Below are 17,072 nucleotides of genomic sequence, written 5' to 3'. Positions count from 1 at the left end.
ACTGAATATTTTAATAAAAAAAAATATTGGTATATATACTTAAAATTATTAAAATTGATGAGAGCACTCTTAATGATCTCATATTATGCACTGAATATTTTAATTAAAAAAAATATTGGTATGTAAAATAATTGTAGGGGTGTGTTTAGAAGCATGGCCGTTGCCCATTATATATTTCCCGGAGTGGCATTCATGTACTCTATAAGTATATAAGTATATAAGTATTTAGCAATACTTAAAATTATTAAAATTGATGAGAGCACTCTTAATGATCTCATATTATGCACTGAATATTTTAATTAAAAAAAATATTGGTATATATACTTAAAATTATTAAAATTGATGAGAGCACTCTTAATGATCTCATATTATGCACTGAATATTTTAATTAAAAAAAATATTGGTATGTAAAATAATTGTAGGGGTGTGTTTAGAAGCATGGCCGTTGCCCATTATATATTTCCCGGAGTGGCATTCATGTACTCTATAAGTATATAAGTATATAAGTATTTAGCAATACTTAAAATTATTAAAATTGATGAGAGCACTCTTAATGATCTCATATTATGCACTGAATATTTTAATAAAAAAAAATATTGGTATATATACTTAAAATTATTAAAATTGATGAGAGCACTCTTAATGATCTCATATTATGCACTGAATATTTTAATTAAAAAAAATATTGGTATATATACTTAAAATTATTAAAATTGATGAGAGCACTCTTAATGATCTCATATTATGCACTGAATATTTTAATTAAAAAAAATATTGGTATGTAAAATAATTGTAGGGGTGTGTTTAGAAGCATGGCCGTTGCCCATTATATATTTCCCGGAGTGGCATTCATGTACTCTTGAGTATATAAGTATTTAGCAATACTTAAAATTATTAAAATTGATGAGAGCACTCTTAATGATCTCATATTATGCACTGAATATTTTAATAAAAAAAAATATTGGTATATATACTTAAAATTATTAAAATTGATGAGAGCACTCTTAATGATCTCATATTATGCACTGAATATTTTAATTAAAAAAAATATTGGTATATATACTTAAAATTATTAAAATTGATGAGAGCACTCTTAATGATCTCATATTATGCACTGAATATTTTAATTAAAAAAAATATTGGTATGTAAAATAATTGTAGGGGTGTGTTTAGAAGCATGGCCGTTGCCCATTATATATTTCCCGGAGTGGCATTCATGTACTCTTGAGTATATAAGTATTTAGCAATACTTAAAATTATTAAAATTGATGAGAGCACTCTTAATGATCTCATATTATGCACTGAATATTTTAATAAAAAAAAATATTGGTATATATACTTAAAATTATTAAAATTGATGAGAGCACTCTTAATGATCTCATATTATGCACTGAATATTTTAATTAAAAAAAATATTGGTATATATACTTAAAATTATTAAAATTGATGAGAGCACTCTTAATGATCTCATATTATGCACTGAATATTTTAATTAAAAAAAATATTGGTATGTAAAATAATTGTAGGGGTGTGTTTAGAAGCATGGCCGTTGCCCATTATATATTTCCCGGAGTGGCATTCATGTACTCTTGAGTATATAAGTATTTAGCAATACTTAAAATTATTAAAATTGATGAGAGCACTCTTAATGATCTCATATTATGCACTGAATATTTTAATAAAAAAAAATATTGGTATATATACTTAAAATTATTAAAATTGATGAGAGCACTCTTAATGATCTCATATTATGCACTGAATATTTTAATTAAAAAAAATATTGGTATGTAAAATAATTGTAGGGGTGTGTTTAGAAGCATGGCCGTTGCCCATTATATATTTCCCGGAGTGGCATTCATGTACTCTATAAGTATATAAGTATATAAGTATTTAGCAATACTTAAAATTATTAAAATTGATGAGAGCACTCTTAATGATCTCATATTATGCACTGAATATTTTAATAAAAAAAAATATTGGTATATATACTTAAAATTATTAAAATTGATGAGAGCACTCTTAATGATCTCATATTATGCACTGAATATTTTAATTAAAAAAAATATTGGTATATATACTTAAAATTATTAAAATTGATGAGAGCACTCTTAATGATCTCATATTATGCACTGAATATTTTAATTAAAAAAAATATTGGTATGTAAAATAATTGTAGGGGTGTGTTTAGAAGCATGGCCGTTGCCCATTATATATTTCCCGGAGTGGCATTCATGTACTCTTGAGTATATAAGTATTTAGCAATACTTAAAATTATTAAAATTGATGAGAGCACTCTTAATGATCTCATATTATGCACTGAATATTTTAATAAAAAAAAATATTGGTATATATACTTAAAATTATTAAAATTGATGAGAGCACTCTTAATGATCTCATATTATGCACTGAATATTTTAATTAAAAAAAATATTGGTATGTAAAATAATTGTAGGGGTGTGTTTAGAAGCATGGCCGTTGCCCATTATATATTTCCCGGAGTGGCATTCATGTACTCTATAAGTATATAAGTATATAAGTATTTAGCAATACTTAAAATTATTAAAATTGATGAGAGCACTCTTAATGATCTCATATTATGCACTGAATATTTTAATTAAAAAAAATATTGGTATATATACTTAAAATTATTAAAATTGATGAGAGCACTCTTAATGATCTCATATTATGCACTGAATATTTTAATTAAAAAAAATATTGGTATATATACTTAAAATTATTAAAATTGATGAGAGCACTCTTAATGATCTCATATTATGCACTGAATATTTTAATTAAAAAAAATATTGGTATGTAAAATAATTGTAGGGGTGTGTTTAGAAGCATGGCCGTTGCCCATTATATATTTCCCGGAGTGGCATTCATGTACTCTTGAGTATATAAGTATTTAGCAATACTTAAAATTATTAAAATTGATGAGAGCACTCTTAATGATCTCATATTATGCACTGAATATTTTAATAAAAAAAAATATTGGTATATATACTTAAAATTATTAAAATTGATGAGAGCACTCTTAATGATCTCATATTATGCACTGAATATTTTAATTAAAAAAAATATTGGTATATATACTTAAAATTATTAAAATTGATGAGAGCACTCTTAATGATCTCATATTATGCACTGAATATTTTAATTAAAAAAAATATTGGTATGTAAAATAATTGTAGGGGTGTGTTTAGAAGCATGGCCGTTGCCCATTATATATTTCCCGGAGTGGCATTCATGTACTCTTGAGTATATAAGTATTTAGCAATACTTAAAATTATTAAAATTGATGAGAGCACTCTTAATGATCTCATATTATGCACTGAATATTTTAATAAAAAAAAATATTGGTATATATACTTAAAATTATTAAAATTGATGAGAGCACTCTTAATGATCTCATATTATGCACTGAATATTTTAATTAAAAAAAATATTGGTATGTAAAATAATTGTAGGGGTGTGTTTAGAAGCATGGCCGTTGCCCATTATATATTTCCCGGAGTGGCATTCATGTACTCTATAAGTATATAAGTATATAAGTATTTAGCAATACTTAAAATTATTAAAATTGATGAGAGCACTCTTAATGATCTCATATTATGCACTGAATATTTTAATTAAAAAAAATATTGGTATATATACTTAAAATTATTAAAATTGATGAGAGCACTCTTAATGATCTCATATTATGCACTGAATATTTTAATTAAAAAAAATATTGGTATATATACTTAAAATTATTAAAATTGATGAGAGCACTCTTAATGATCTCATATTATGCACTGAATATTTTAATTAAAAAAAATATTGGTATGTAAAATAATTGTAGGGGTGTGTTTAGAAGCATGGCCGTTGCCCATTATATATTTCCCGGAGTGGCATTCATGTACTCTTGAGTATATAAGTATTTAGCAATACTTAAAATTATTAAAATTGATGAGAGCACTCTTAATGATCTCATATTATGCACTGAATATTTTAATAAAAAAAAATATTGGTATATATACTTAAAATTATTAAAATTGATGAGAGCACTCTTAATGATCTCATATTATGCACTGAATATTTTAATTAAAAAAAATATTGGTATATATACTTAAAATTATTAAAATTGATGAGAGCACTCTTAATGATCTCATATTATGCACTGAATATTTTAATTAAAAAAAATATTGGTATGTAAAATAATTGTAGGGGTGTGTTTAGAAGCATGGCCGTTGCCCATTATATATTTCCCGGAGTGGCATTCATGTACTCTTGAGTATATAAGTATTTAGCAATACTTAAAATTATTAAAATTGATGAGAGCACTCTTAATGATCTCATATTATGCACTGAATATTTTAATAAAAAAAAATATTGGTATATATACTTAAAATTATTAAAATTGATGAGAGCACTCTTAATGATCTCATATTATGCACTGAATATTTTAATTAAAAAAAATATTGGTATATATACTTAAAATTATTAAAATTGATGAGAGCACTCTTAATGATCTCATATTATGCACTGAATATTTTAATAAAAAAAAATATTGGTATATATACTTAAAATTATTAAAATTGATGAGAGCACTCTTAATGATCTCATATTATGCACTGAATATTTTAATTAAAAAAAATATTGGTATATATACTTAAAATTATTAAAATTGATGAGAGCACTCTTAATGATCTCATATTATGCACTGAATATTTTAATTAAAAAAAATATTGGTATGTAAAATAATTGTAGGGGTGTGTTTAGAAGCATGGCCGTTGCCCATTATATATTTCCCGGAGTGGCATTCATGTACTCTTGAGTATATAAGTATTTAGCAATACTTAAAATTATTAAAATTGATGAGAGCACTCTTAATGATCTCATATTATGCACTGAATATTTTAATAAAAAAAAATATTGGTATATATACTTAAAATTATTAAAATTGATGAGAGCACTCTTAATGATCTCATATTATGCACTGAATATTTTAATTAAAAAAAATATTGGTATATATACTTAAAATTATTAAAATTGATGAGAGCACTCTTAATGATCTCATATTATGCACTGAATATTTTAATAAAAAAAAATATTGGTATATATACTTAAAATTATTAAAATTGATGAGAGCACTCTTAATGATCTCATATTATGCACTGAATATTTTAATTAAAAAAAATATTGGTATATATACTTAAAATTATTAAAATTGATGAGAGCACTCTTAATGATCTCATATTATGCACTGAATATTTTAATTAAAAAAAATATTGGTATGTAAAATAATTGTAGGGGTGTGTTTAGAAGCATGGCCGTTGCCCATTATATATTTCCCGGAGTGGCATTCATGTACTCTTGAGTATATAAGTATTTAGCAATACTTAAAATTATTAAAATTGATGAGAGCACTCTTAATGATCTCATATTATGCACTGAATATTTTAATAAAAAAAAATATTGGTATATATACTTAAAATTATTAAAATTGATGAGAGCACTCTTAATGATCTCATATTATGCACTGAATATTTTAATTAAAAAAAATATTGGTATATATACTTAAAATTATTAAAATTGATGAGAGCACTCTTAATGATCTCATATTATGCACTGAATATTTTAATTAAAAAAAATATTGGTATGTAAAATAATTGTAGGGGTGTGTTTAGAAGCATGGCCGTTGCCCATTATATATTTCCCGGAGTGGCATTCATGTACTCTTGAGTATATAAGTATTTAGCAATACTTAAAATTATTAAAATTGATGAGAGCACTCTTAATGATCTCATATTATGCACTGAATATTTTAATAAAAAAAAATATTGGTATATATACTTAAAATTATTAAAATTGATGAGAGCACTCTTAATGATCTCATATTATGCACTGAATATTTTAATTAAAAAAAATATTGGTATGTAAAATAATTGTAGGGGTGTGTTTAGAAGCATGGCCGTTGCCCATTATATATTTCCCGGAGTGGCATTCATGTACTCTATAAGTATATAAGTATATAAGTATTTAGCAATACTTAAAATTATTAAAATTGATGAGAGCACTCTTAATGATCTCATATTATGCACTGAATATTTTAATTAAAAAAAATATTGGTATGTAAAATAATTGTAGGGGTGTGTTTAGAAGCATGGCCGTTGCCCATTATATATTTCCCGGAGTGGCATTCATGTACTCTTGAGTATATAAGTATTTAGCAATACTTAAAATTATTAAAATTGATGAGAGCACTCTTAATGATCTCATATTATGCACTGAATATTTTAATAAAAAAAAATATTGGTATATATACTTAAAATTATTAAAATTGATGAGAGCACTCTTAATGATCTCATATTATGCACTGAATATTTTAATTAAAAAAAATATTGGTATGTAAAATAATTGTAGGGGTGTGTTTAGAAGCATGGCCGTTGCCCATTATATATTTCCCGGAGTGGCATTCATGTACTCTATAAGTATATAAGTATATAAGTATTTAGCAATACTTAAAATTATTAAAATTGATGAGAGCACTCTTAATGATCTCATATTATGCACTGAATATTTTAATTAAAAAAAATATTGGTATATATACTTAAAATTATTAAAATTGATGAGAGCACTCTTAATGATCTCATATTATGCACTGAATATTTTAATTAAAAAAAATATTGGTATATATACTTAAAATTATTAAAATTGATGAGAGCACTCTTAATGATCTCATATTATGCACTGAATATTTTAATTAAAAAAAATATTGGTATGTAAAATAATTGTAGGGGTGTGTTTAGAAGCATGGCCGTTGCCCATTATATATTTCCCGGAGTGGCATTCATGTACTCTTGAGTATATAAGTATTTAGCAATACTTAAAATTATTAAAATTGATGAGAGCACTCTTAATGATCTCATATTATGCACTGAATATTTTAATAAAAAAAAATATTGGTATATATACTTAAAATTATTAAAATTGATGAGAGCACTCTTAATGATCTCATATTATGCACTGAATATTTTAATTAAAAAAAATATTGGTATATATACTTAAAATTATTAAAATTGATGAGAGCACTCTTAATGATCTCATATTATGCACTGAATATTTTAATTAAAAAAAATATTGGTATGTAAAATAATTGTAGGGGTGTGTTTAGAAGCATGGCCGTTGCCCATTATATATTTCCCGGAGTGGCATTCATGTACTCTTGAGTATATAAGTATTTAGCAATACTTAAAATTATTAAAATTGATGAGAGCACTCTTAATGATCTCATATTATGCACTGAATATTTTAATAAAAAAAAATATTGGTATATATACTTAAAATTATTAAAATTGATGAGAGCACTCTTAATGATCTCATATTATGCACTGAATATTTTAATTAAAAAAAATATTGGTATGTAAAATAATTGTAGGGGTGTGTTTAGAAGCATGGCCGTTGCCCATTATATATTTCCCGGAGTGGCATTCATGTACTCTTGAGTATATAAGTATTTAGCAATACTTAAAATTATTAAAATTGATGAGAGCACTCTTAATGATCTCATATTATGCACTGAATATTTTAATAAAAAAAAATATTGGTATATATACTTAAAATTATTAAAATTGATGAGAGCACTCTTAATGATCTCATATTATGCACTGAATATTTTAATTAAAAAAAATATTGGTATATATACTTAAAATTATTAAAATTGATGAGAGCACTCTTAATGATCTCATATTATGCACTGAATATTTTAATTAAAAAAAATATTGGTATGTAAAATAATTGTAGGGGTGTGTTTAGAAGCATGGCCGTTGCCCATTATATATTTCCCGGAGTGGCATTCATGTACTCTTGAGTATATAAGTATTTAGCAATACTTAAAATTATTAAAATTGATGAGAGCACTCTTAATGATCTCATATTATGCACTGAATATTTTAATAAAAAAAAATATTGGTATATATACTTAAAATTATTAAAATTGATGAGAGCACTCTTAATGATCTCATATTATGCACTGAATATTTTAATTAAAAAAAATATTGGTATGTAAAATAATTGTAGGGGTGTGTTTAGAAGCATGGCCGTTGCCCATTATATATTTCCCGGAGTGGCATTCATGTACTCTATAAGTATATAAGTATATAAGTATTTAGCAATACTTAAAATTATTAAAATTGATGAGAGCACTCTTAATGATCTCATATTATGCACTGAATATTTTAATTAAAAAAAATATTGGTATATATACTTAAAATTATTAAAATTGATGAGAGCACTCTTAATGATCTCATATTATGCACTGAATATTTTAATAAAAAAAAATATTGAAAAAATATTGGTATGTAAAATAATTGTAGGGGTGTGTTTAGAAGCATTAAAAAAAAAAAAAAAAAAAAAAATAAAAGACAACAGCACGTGGTGTTCCCAAGCGGTCACCCATCCAAGTACTAACCACGCCCGACGCTGCTTGACTTCGGTGATCGGACGAGAACCGGTATATCAGCGTGGTATGGCCGTTGCCCATTATATATTTCCCGGAGTGGCATTCATGTACTCTTGAGTATATAAGTATTTAGCAATACTTAAAATTATTAAAATTGATGAGAGCACTCTTAATGATCTCATATTATGCACTGAATATTTTAATTAAAAAAAATATTGGTATATATACTTAAAATTATTAAAATTGATGAGAGCACTCTTAATGATCTCATATTATGCACTGAATATTTTAATTAAAAAAAATATTGGTATATATACTTAAAATTATTAAAATTGATGAGAGCACTCTTAATGATCTCATATTATGCACTGAATATTTTAATTAAAAAAAATATTGGTATGTAAAATAATTGTAGGGGTGTGTTTAGAAGCATGGCCGTTGCCCATTATATATTTCCCGGAGTGGCATTCATGTACTCTTGAGTATATAAGTATTTAGCAATACTTAAAATTATTAAAATTGATGAGAGCACTCTTAATGATCTCATATTATGCACTGAATATTTTAATAAAAAAAAATATTGGTATATATACTTAAAATTATTAAAATTGATGAGAGCACTCTTAATGATCTCATATTATGCACTGAATATTTTAATTAAAAAAAATATTGGTATATATACTTAAAATTATTAAAATTGATGAGAGCACTCTTAATGATCTCATATTATGCACTGAATATTTTAATTAAAAAAAATATTGGTATGTAAAATAATTGTAGGGGTGTGTTTAGAAGCATGGCCGTTGCCCATTATATATTTCCCGGAGTGGCATTCATGTACTCTTGAGTATATAAGTATTTAGCAATACTTAAAATTATTAAAATTGATGAGAGCACTCTTAATGATCTCATATTATGCACTGAATATTTTAATAAAAAAAAATATTGGTATATATACTTAAAATTATTAAAATTGATGAGAGCACTCTTAATGATCTCATATTATGCACTGAATATTTTAATTAAAAAAAATATTGGTATGTAAAATAATTGTAGGGGTGTGTTTAGAAGCATGGCCGTTGCCCATTATATATTTCCCGGAGTGGCATTCATGTACTCTATAAGTATATAAGTATATAAGTATTTAGCAATACTTAAAATTATTAAAATTGATGAGAGCACTCTTAATGATCTCATATTATGCACTGAATATTTTAATTAAAAAAAATATTGGTATATATACTTAAAATTATTAAAATTGATGAGAGCACTCTTAATGATCTCATATTATGCACTGAATATTTTAATTAAAAAAAATATTGGTATGTAAAATAATTGTAGGGGTGTGTTTAGAAGCATGGCCGTTGCCCATTATATATTTCCCGGAGTGGCATTCATGTACTCTTGAGTATATAAGTATTTAGCAATACTTAAAATTATTAAAATTGATGAGAGCACTCTTAATGATCTCATATTATGCACTGAATATTTTAATAAAAAAAAATATTGGTATATATACTTAAAATTATTAAAATTGATGAGAGCACTCTTAATGATCTCATATTATGCACTGAATATTTTAATTAAAAAAAATATTGGTATATATACTTAAAATTATTAAAATTGATGAGAGCACTCTTAATGATCTCATATTATGCACTGAATATTTTAATTAAAAAAAATATTGGTATGTAAAATAATTGTAGGGGTGTGTTTAGAAGCATGGCCGTTGCCCATTATATATTTCCCGGAGTGGCATTCATGTACTCTTGAGTATATAAGTATTTAGCAATACTTAAAATTATTAAAATTGATGAGAGCACTCTTAATGATCTCATATTATGCACTGAATATTTTAATTAAAAAAAATATTGGTATATATACTTAAAATTATTAAAATTGATGAGAGCACTCTTAATGATCTCATATTATGCACTGAATATTTTAATTAAAAAAAATATTGGTATGTAAAATAATTGTAGGGGTGTGTTTAGAAGCATGGCCGTTGCCCATTATATATTTCCCGGAGTGGCATTCATGTACTCTTGAGTATATAAGTATTTAGCAATACTTAAAATTATTAAAATTGATGAGAGCACTCTTAATGATCTCATATTATGCACTGAATATTTTAATAAAAAAAAATATTGGTATATATACTTAAAATTATTAAAATTGATGAGAGCACTCTTAATGATCTCATATTATGCACTGAATATTTTAATTAAAAAAAATATTGGTATATATACTTAAAATTATTAAAATTGATGAGAGCACTCTTAATGATCTCATATTATGCACTGAATATTTTAATTAAAAAAAATATTGGTATGTAAAATAATTGTAGGGGTGTGTTTAGAAGCATGGCCGTTGCCCATTATATATTTCCCGGAGTGGCATTCATGTACTCTTGAGTATATAAGTATTTAGCAATACTTAAAATTATTAAAATTGATGAGAGCACTCTTAATGATCTCATATTATGCACTGAATATTTTAATAAAAAAAAATATTGGTATATATACTTAAAATTATTAAAATTGATGAGAGCACTCTTAATGATCTCATATTATGCACTGAATATTTTAATTAAAAAAAATATTGGTATGTAAAATAATTGTAGGGGTGTGTTTAGAAGCATGGCCGTTGCCCATTATATATTTCCCGGAGTGGCATTCATGTACTCTATAAGTATATAAGTATATAAGTATTTAGCAATACTTAAAATTATTAAAATTGATGAGAGCACTCTTAATGATCTCATATTATGCACTGAATATTTTAATTAAAAAAAATATTGGTATGTAAAATAATTGTAGGGGTGTGTTTAGAAGCATGGCCGTTGCCCATTATATATTTCCCGGAGTGGCATTCATGTACTCTTGAGTATATAAGTATTTAGCAATACTTAAAATTATTAAAATTGATGAGAGCACTCTTAATGATCTCATATTATGCACTGAATATTTTAATAAAAAAAAATATTGGTATATATACTTAAAATTATTAAAATTGATGAGAGCACTCTTAATGATCTCATATTATGCACTGAATATTTTAATTAAAAAAAATATTGGTATGTAAAATAATTGTAGGGGTGTGTTTAGAAGCATGGCCGTTGCCCATTATATATTTCCCGGAGTGGCATTCATGTACTCTATAAGTATATAAGTATATAAGTATTTAGCAATACTTAAAATTATTAAAATTGATGAGAGCACTCTTAATGATCTCATATTATGCACTGAATATTTTAATTAAAAAAAATATTGGTATATATACTTAAAATTATTAAAATTGATGAGAGCACTCTTAATGATCTCATATTATGCACTGAATATTTTAATTAAAAAAAATATTGGTATATATACTTAAAATTATTAAAATTGATGAGAGCACTCTTAATGATCTCATATTATGCACTGAATATTTTAATTAAAAAAAATATTGGTATGTAAAATAATTGTAGGGGTGTGTTTAGAAGCATGGCCGTTGCCCATTATATATTTCCCGGAGTGGCATTCATGTACTCTTGAGTATATAAGTATTTAGCAATACTTAAAATTATTAAAATTGATGAGAGCACTCTTAATGATCTCATATTATGCACTGAATATTTTAATAAAAAAAAATATTGGTATATATACTTAAAATTATTAAAATTGATGAGAGCACTCTTAATGATCTCATATTATGCACTGAATATTTTAATTAAAAAAAATATTGGTATATATACTTAAAATTATTAAAATTGATGAGAGCACTCTTAATGATCTCATATTATGCACTGAATATTTTAATTAAAAAAAATATTGGTATGTAAAATAATTGTAGGGGTGTGTTTAGAAGCATGGCCGTTGCCCATTATATATTTCCCGGAGTGGCATTCATGTACTCTTGAGTATATAAGTATTTAGCAATACTTAAAATTATTAAAATTGATGAGAGCACTCTTAATGATCTCATATTATGCACTGAATATTTTAATAAAAAAAAATATTGGTATATATACTTAAAATTATTAAAATTGATGAGAGCACTCTTAATGATCTCATATTATGCACTGAATATTTTAATTAAAAAAAATATTGGTATATATACTTAAAATTATTAAAATTGATGAGAGCACTCTTAATGATCTCATATTATGCACTGAATATTTTAATTAAAAAAAATATTGGTATGTAAAATAATTGTAGGGGGTGTGTTTAGAAGCATGGCCGTTGCCCATTATATATTTCCCGGAGTGGCATTCATGTACTCTTGAGTATATAAGTATTTAGCAATACTTAAAATTATTAAAATTGATGAGAGCACTCTTAATGATCTCATATTATGCACTGAATATTTTTAATAAAAAAAAATATTGGTATATATACTTAAAATTATTAAAATTGATGAGAGCACTCTTAAAGATCTCATATTATGCACTGAATATTTTTAATTAAAAAAAATATTGGTATATATACTTAAAATTATTAAAATTGATGAGAGCACTCTTAATGATCTCATATTATGCACTGAATATTTTAATTAAAAAAAATATTGGTATATATACTTAAAAATTATTAAAATTGATGAGAGCACTCTTAATGATCTCATATTATGCACTGAATATTTTAATTAAAAAAAATATTGGTATATATACTTAAAATTATTAAATTGATGAGAGCACTCTTAATGATCTCATATTATGCACTGAATATTTTAATTAAAAAAATATTGGTATGTAAAATAATTGTAGGGGGTGTGTTTAGAAGCATGGCCGTTGCCCATTATATATTTCCCGGAGTGGCATTCATGTACTCTTGAGTATATAAGTATTTAGCAATACTTAAAATTATTAAAATTGATGAGAGCACTCTTAATGATCTCATATTATGCACTGAATATTTTAATAAAAAAAAATATTGGTATATATACTTAAAATTATTAAAATTGATGAGAGCACTCTTAATGATCTCATATTATGCACTGAATATTTTAATTAAAAAAATATTGGTATATATACTTAAAAATTATTAAAATTGATGAGAGCACTCTTAATGATCTCATATTATGCACTGAATATTTTAATTAAAAAAAATATTGGTATGTAAAATAATTGTAGGGGTGTGTTTAGAAGCATGGCCGTTGCCCATTATATATTTCCCGGAGTGGCATTCATGTACTCTTGAGTATATAAGTATTTAGCAATACTTAAAAATTATTAAAATTGATGAGAGCACTCTTAATGATCTCATATTATGCACTGAATATTTTAATAAAAAAAAATATTGGTATATATACTTAAAATTATTAAAATTGATGAGAGCACTCTTAATGATCTCATATTATGCACTGAATATTTAATTAAAAAAAATATTGGTATGTAAAATAATTGTAGGGGTGTGTTTAGAAGCATGGCCGTTGCCCATTATATATTTCCCGGAGTGGCATTCATGTACTCTATAAGTATATAAGTATATAAGTATTTAGCAATACTTAAAATTATTAAAATTGATGAGAGCACTCTTAATGATCTCATATTATGCACTGAATATTTTAATTAAAAAAAATATTGGTATATATACTTAAAATTATTAAAATTGATGAGAGCACTCTTAATGATCTCATATTATGCACTGAATATTTTAATTAAAAAAAATATTGGTATATATACTTAAAATTATTAAAATTGATGAGAGCACTCTTATGATCTCATATTATGCACTGAATATTTTAATTAAAAAAAATATTGGTATGTAAAATAATTGTAGGGGGTGTGTTTAGAAGCATGGCCGTTGCCCATTATATATTTCCCGGAGTGGCATTCATGTACTCTTGAGTATATAAGTATTTAGCAATACTTAAAATTATTAAAATTGATGAGAGCACTCTTAATGATCTCATTATTATGCACTGAATATTTTAATAAAAAAAAATATTGGTATATATACTTAAAATTATTAAAATTGATGAGAGCACTCTTAATGATCTCATATTATGCACTGAATATTTTTAATTAAAAAAAATATTGGTATGTAAAATAATTGTAGGGGTGTGTTTAGAAGCATGGCCGTTGCCCATTATATATTTCCCGGAGTGGCATTCATGTACTCTATAAGTATATAAGTATATAAGTATTTAGCAATACTTAAAATTATTAAAATTGATGAGAGCACTCTTAATGATCTCATATTATGCACTGAATATTTTAATTAAAAAAAAATATTGGTATATATACTTAAAATTATTAAAATTGATGAGAGCACTCTTAATGATCTCATATTATGCACTGAATATTTTAATTAAAAAAAATATTGGTATATATACTTAAATTATTAAAATTGATGAGAGCACTCTTAATGATCTCATATTATGCACTGAATATTTTAATTAAAAAAAATATTGGTATGTTAAAATAATTGTAGGGGTGTGTTTAGAAGCATGGCCGTTGCCCATTATATATTTCCCGGAGTGGCATTCATGTACTCTTGAGTATATAAGTATTTAGCAATACTTAAAATTATTAAAATTGATGAGAGCACTCTTAATGATCTCATATTATGCACTGAATATTTTAATAAAAAAAAATATTGGTATATATACTTAAAATTATTAAAATTGATGAGAGCACTCTTAATGATCTCATATTATGCACTGAATATTTTAATTAAAAAAAATATTGGTATATATACTTAAAATTATTAAAATTGATGAGAGCACTCTTAATGATCTCATATTATGCACTGAATATTTTAATTAAAAAAAAATATTGGTATGTAAAATAATTGTAGGGGTGTGTTTAGAAGCATGGCCGTTGCCCATTATATATTCCCGGAGTGGCATTCATGTACTCTTGAGTATATAAGTATTTAGCAATACTTAAAATTATTAAAATTGATGAGAGCACTCTTAATGATCTCATATTATGCACTGAATATTTTAATTAAAAAAAATATTGGTATATATACTTAAAATTATTAAAATTGATGAGAGCACTCTTAATGATCTCATATTATGCACTGAATATTTTAATTAAAAAAAATATTGGTATGTAAAATAATTGTAGGGGGTGTGTTTAGAAGCATGGCCGTTGCCCATTATATATTTCCCGGAGTGGCATTCATGTACTCTTGAGTATATAAGTATTTAGCAATACTTAAAATTATTAAAATTGATGAGAGCACTCTTAATGATCTCATATTATGCACTGAATATTTTAATAAAAAAAAATATTGGTATATATACTTAAAATTATTAAAATTGATGAGAGCACTCTTAATGATCTCATATTATGCACTGAATATTTTTAATAAAAAAAATATTGGTATGTAAAATAATTGTAGGGGTGTGTTTAGAAGCATGGCCGTTGCCCATTATATATTTCCCGGAGTGGCATTCATGTACTCTTGAGTATAAAAGTATTTAGCAATACTTAAAATTATTAAAATTGATGAGAGCACTCTTAATGATCTCATATTATGCACTGAATATTTTAATAAAAAAAAATATTGGTATATATACTTAAAATTATTAAAATTGATGAGAGCACTCTTAATGATCTCATATTATGCACTGAATATTTTAATTAAAAAAAATATTGGTATGTAAAATAATTGTAGGGGTGTGTTTAGAAGCATGGCCGTTGCCCATTATATATTTCCCGGAGTGGAAAAAATATGATTAATTATTTTAAAAGGCACTACTTTTCAACTATTATAATTTGTTACTGTGTACTATTGATATACATGGAGTTATGTTCTATTATTGCCGGTTTTTTTTCGGTGTGTTTTTTTTTTTATGTCTCTAGTTTTGAATAATTTATTGTTCCTTACACATCTTAGATAGATTTTTTTAATTGATTTTCAGTTCCTTTTTGTGTTATTCTAATTCTAAGTTTATTAATTATTATTGTAACTCTTTATATTGAATTATTGTAAATAAACTTTATTATATTTATTATTACTTACTTACTATTATTATTATTATTAAATACAGGAATTTTGAGTAATTTATCTATTTTAATCTTAAAGCCGTTAATTTTATTTTATAAAAAGGTGCGTAATACAAAAAATACAAAAATAACCCCTAAAATATATTAATTAGTCTAGTTACTGTAATTTTTAATTTTTTTTTATATTACTAAATGCCTAAAAGTGACTAATGCCTTTTTTAATAATGGCAGAATGTTGAAATTCTAAGAAGATTACTCGATTCGCATTCATAATAAATTTTAAAAAAAAAACAAGGAATAAACTGCCAGTGGAAAGTAGATATCAGTCAAATCAGACGAACTAGCTGGCCATTCCATTAAGGCCTACCTCCTTCCAATCCAACGATCACGAAATATCTCATTCAGATATTGCCTCGCATTAGCAGCATACTGTAGAGGTACTATTTGCAGTCTCCAAAGATTACCACCCAAACATTTAACTTCTTAGGGAAACTGGGTATGAACTTCTCGAAACTGTCCAGGAATGGCATCTGACAGTATCGGCACTTATACGTAAGTAAAAAACGTATATTTATCTGAGTAAAAACGTACATTAATCCATCAAAAACTGTGTGGATCATTATTAACAAACATAGGGGTGTTTTCAGTTCATCATTGTCGAAACATAACATCACACTCTCACGAGATGTG

General features: G+C 25.1%; 1 non-coding gene across 1 annotated transcript; it reads right to left on the bottom strand.

The window, feature by feature from the left end:
* Positions 1 to 8,403: 8,403 nt before the first annotated feature.
* LOC126741796 (5S ribosomal RNA) lies at positions 8,404 to 8,521 on the bottom strand. Its single transcript, XR_007662362.1, has one exon. It is a non-coding gene; the product is annotated as a 5S ribosomal RNA (ribosomal RNA).
* Between the last annotated feature and the right edge of the window lie 8,551 nt (positions 8,522 to 17,072).

The sequence above is a fragment of the Anthonomus grandis genome, chromosome 10, assembly GCF_022605725.1.
Source record: "Anthonomus grandis grandis chromosome 10, icAntGran1.3, whole genome shotgun sequence".
In the NCBI taxonomy this organism is placed as follows: domain Eukaryota; kingdom Metazoa; phylum Arthropoda; class Insecta; order Coleoptera; family Curculionidae; genus Anthonomus; species Anthonomus grandis.
Note: the sequence above shows the minus strand (reverse complement) of the source record. Positions and strands in the feature narration are given on the sequence as shown.